At 34.2% G+C, this 5,000-nt stretch overlaps 1 protein-coding gene across 1 annotated transcript in view; it reads right to left on the reverse strand.

The window, feature by feature from the left end:
* The window catches only part of LOC135225230 (mucin-5AC-like), a 198,007-nt gene that overhangs the window by 10,743 nt on the left and 182,264 nt on the right, over window positions 1–5,000 (reverse strand). The window lies entirely within an intron of this gene.

Consider the following 5,000-nt stretch of genomic DNA (forward strand, 5'->3'; position numbering starts at 1 on the left):
AAGCCCCTGTTGCAGTTAAGTGAATATGCAAAGTTCACCCGGCAATCTAGAAATGTAAATGTTATCTACTGCAGTAAAGAGTATCAACCCCATTTTTAAAAGAATTGCGATTTTGACCACAGTACTCCTCTTCGAAGTGCTTCTTCAGAGGGTCATGTTTCATAGCAGTATTGTTTTTCTGATGGCTGCCGAAATACCATCGACATGAGCTGATTTTATGCCATAAAGACCGAAAATACTGATGGAAGCAAGACAAGACTCCTGATTGGCTGTTGATAAGCCAATGACAGGGCTGGAAACTCTGTCTCTCGATAGAGTTCACATAGGCAGCATGTATGTTCCACCTTTCCTGAAAGACGTATCCCTCAGGAGACATAGAACATACACCCTGCCTATGTGAACTCTTGAGAGAGACTGGGAGTTTCCAGCCGTGTGATTGGCTTATCAACTGCCAATCAGTAACGTCGTAAGGGACGGGCCTAGACATTAGGTGCAATGGTGATGTGAATCTACTATAGGAACAAGAAAGAAAAAAATAACTGTTACAAGAAATCTGTTGAAGTTTTTCAATCTGTGCCTATAATTACTTTCGCTGGTTTGTGTATGTATTCTCTTAATCTTTATTGCACACGATGTAAAATTAAATTATTATTATTATTTTTTTTTTTTTTTTTTTTTTTTTTTTTTTTTTTTTGCTCTATCACAGTCCTCCAATTCGACTGGGTGGTATGTATAGTGTGGGGTTCCGGGTTGCATCCTGCCTCCTTAGGAGTCCATCACTTTTCTTACTATGTGTGCCGTTTCTAGGATCACACTCTTTCTGCATGAGTCCTGGAGCTACTTCAGCCTCTAGTTTTTCTAGATTCCTTTTCAGGGATCTTGGGATCGTGCCTAGTGCTCCTATGATTATGGGTACGATTTCCACTGGCATATCCCATATCCTTCTTTATTTCTATTTTCAGATCTTGATACTTATCCATTTTTTCCCTCTCTTTCTCTTCAACTCTGGTGTCCCATGGTATTGCGACATCAATGAGTGATACTTTCTTCTTGACTTTGTCAATCAACGTCACGTCTGGTCTGTTTGCACGTATCACCCTATCCGTCCTGATACCATAGTCCCAGAGGATCTTTGCCTGATCGTTTTCTATCACTCCCTCAGGTTGGTGCTCGAACCACTTATTACTGCAAGGTAGCTGATGTTTCTTGCACAGGCTCCAGTGGAGGGCTTTTGCCACTGAATCATGCCTCTTTTTGTACTGGTTCTGTGCAAGTGCCAGGCATTCGCTTGCTATGTGGTTTATGGTTTCATTTTTCGTATTGCACTTCCTACATATGGGAGAGATGTTATTTCCATCTATCGTTCTTTGAACATATCTGGTTCTTAGCCTGATCTTGTGCCGCTGTATCATTCCTTCAGTTTCCTTCTTTAGCTCTCCCCTCTGTAGCCATTGCCATGTGTCATCGCTGGCTAGTTCTTTAGTCTGTCTCATGTATTGTCCGTGCATTGGTTTGTTGTGCCAGTCCTCTGTTCTGTCTGTCATTCTCCTGTCTCTGTATATTTCTGGGTCTTCGTCTACTTTTATTAGTCCTTCTTCCCATGCACTCTTTAGCCACTCGTCTTCACTGGTTTTCAGATATTATTATTTTATTTTAAAAAATTTTTTTATTATTATTATTCTTATTATTATTATTATATTCATTATTATTCAGTACATGAACCCTATTCATTTGGAACAAACCCAATAGTGCAGTTGACTTGAAATTCAAACTTCCGAAGAATATAGTATTCATTTGAAAGACGTAACACAGAATAATATGAAATACAGAAGGGAAAGATCAGTTATTAGAAAAGAAAAAAATTGACAAATAAATAAATAAACAAGAATTTAAATACAAGGACAGTTGCTTTTTCATCTCTTCAGGGACCAGTTGCACAATGTATATGTATATGTTATATATATCTATAATATATATATATATTATATATATATATATATATATATCTATATATATATCCTCAGGGACGCAGAATTGTGTAGTTAATCGGTAAGTAGGAAACTAAACAGGAACAGTTCAAATAAGTAATCAATTACATGAAAACAAAGAATTTGTATCAGAGTCGGGAAAACTCTCTCTCTCTCTCAAGAGACTCATAAAGAAAATATACATAAACCAACATATTCCGACAAAGAAAATGAATAAGGTGAACCTTGTGAATATCCTAATTGATGCATTAGGAAAAAGAATGCCAAAAGCATGCAAACTGTGTAAGGTGTGGTATAGCATAGTTAATCCACAAAACCTAATCAGAAAATGTGCTGCATGCAACATTCCGACCCATCCACAATGGGCTGAGGTAATGCAAGATATGAGAAAAGATACCAGAATATTTTGTTCAACATGTCTATCATGGATAGACAATGTTATTAAATCAAGATTGAATGTACAAATAGTTGAGGATGAAGAAGAAGAGGAAGAGGAAGAAGAAGAAGAGGAAAACGGAAGAGAAGTAAACAAAACTGAAATGACAGAAAAAAAAATAAGGAAAACAAAGAACAAGATAAAAGTATGGATGCAGAGATACTCATTGATACTATATATGAGGCAATAAAGCAGCATACTTACGAAGAAATAAATTACGATATGACAACACAAAAGAACTACACAATGACGGGAAAGAGGAAAAAATAGACAAAAAAGACAAAGTCTGCAACCTTTTGAAAAGAGGGAATTGCAGATTTGGAGAAAGATGTTACTACAAACATCCTAAGGTATGTCACAACTATGAAATATATGGTAAATGTGCATACCTAGATGGCTATGAGGATGATTGCAGAGATCTGCATCCAAAAATATGCAAAAACCTAAAAGAAGGAAAAGGATGTAAGTTCGACAAAAAATGTAAATATATGCACCCTGTAGCCATGAATCATAATCAAGTAAATAATCAATCAAGTAATAAAATCCAAGATAAGAAAGAAACAAATAAACAGAGGAATAAAGAATATCAGGTAAAAGAAAAAAGCAAGCCATCAACGAGATATGCAGAGATGTCAGCAAAAAATTTCAAAGCATCAGCTCCAAAATTCTACTCAAGAGATAATAACTGTATTTATTATGCAAGAGGATATTGCAGAAACGGAGAAAATTGCAGATTCAGACACAAAATGAATAATTATGATGGAGGAAGATCAAATATTATGGAAAAGTTGGATTTTTTAATGTCAGAATTTCTGGAAATGAAAAAAAGAACAACATACCAGAACAGGAAAGAGACATGGGAAAATCCTTATTACTACCAATATTAAATGAAGGAGAAAACACACAAACCATCATAGTGATGAATGCGCAGGGTTTAGTTACGAGTAACTCAAAAAGAAAAATAGAGTACTTAGAAGAACTAACCCAAATTGAAAAGAAAATAGATATAATGAATATAAGTGAAACCTGGTATTCCCAAGAGACTGAGAATGATGATCAAATAAAAGGGTTCCAAACTTATAGATCAGATAGAAAAAATAGGAATCAAGGGGGAACCGCAATATATGGGAAAGACAAAAAACAAGGAAAAATATATGAGAAATATAGTAACTCAGAATGTGAACTAATAGCGGTAGAATTTGAATCTGAAAAATTATGAACATAGTAATATATAGACCTCCTAATACTAAAGAGTTTGACTTAATAATAGAAAAATTGGATGATATATGTAGAAATCACAAGGACTGGACTATTCTCCTATCTGGAGACTTCAACTTTCCTTTCGTAGACTGGAAAGAACGAATAGGAGATTGTGGTTGTACTTATACATATAAAAAAGAGAGTAATAGTAGTGCAGAAGATAAGAGACAATTCGAAAAGCTATTAGATATGCTACTAGAATACAACATTCAACAAATAAATCACCTGCCAACAAGAAAGGAAAATACTTTAGACCTAGTATTTGTGAACGAGACGAATTATGTTAAAGAAATAATAGTTTATAATGCGAGTATTTCAGACCATAATGTCATAGAATTAAGAGTCCATTCCAAAGCAAGTGAAAACAGAGATAAGCAAGAAATGAAAAAGTGGGAAGGATATGGAAAATACAACTTCTACAGTAAAAATATAAAATGGTCAGAAATAAATGAAGAATTAAACAAAGATTGGGATAACATTTTTGTAGGGGTAGATACAGAGATATTATATAAAATATTAGAGAAAATAGTGGATAAATATATACCGAAGAAGAAAAGTAAACATCAGTCATGCATACCAAGAGACAGAAGGATCTTGTTCCAGAAAATCAGAAAGTGGAAAAAAGGTCTTGCAAAAGAAAAAGAAAAAAATGCATGGAAAGTTGTAGAACTAAAAAGTAAGATAGAAAATGCAGAACAAAAGATTATACAATCAAAAGAAAATGAAAAATGGGACTTGGAAGAAAAAAGCCTAATAAATATCAAGAAAAACCCCAAACTATTATACTCATACGCGAAAAAGATTAATAAAAGAAGAATAGAAATAGGCCCTCTAAGAATTGAAGGGAGATTAACGAATGAAAAAAAGGAAATTTGCAACATACTGGCAGAACGATATAAGAGAGAATTCACCCCTAGAATAGATAATGAAGATAATGATATAGAAGTAAGAGACGAAAATAGTGAATATTTAGCTGACATAGAAATTAATGAAGCTGATATTGTGCAGGCAATTAATGAAATTAAAAATGGAGCTGCAGCAGGGCCTGATGGAGTTCCTGCTATTTTGTTAAAGAAAGTAGTTCATTCTATCGCAAAGCCACTTGCAATATTATTAAGACAAAGTGTAGATACAGGCAAGATTTATGATGAGCATCAATTAGCATATATCACCCCTACTTTCAAAAGTGGATCAAGACTAGAGGCAAGTAATTATAGGCCTGTGAGTCTAACATCACATATTATGAAAGTGTATGAAAGGGTAATGAAGAAAAATATTATGAAACATTTAATAAAAAATAACTTGTTTAATATAGG

Source organism: Macrobrachium nipponense, chromosome 13 (genome assembly GCF_015104395.2).
Source record: "Macrobrachium nipponense isolate FS-2020 chromosome 13, ASM1510439v2, whole genome shotgun sequence".
NCBI lineage: Eukaryota > Metazoa > Arthropoda > Malacostraca > Decapoda > Palaemonidae > Macrobrachium > Macrobrachium nipponense.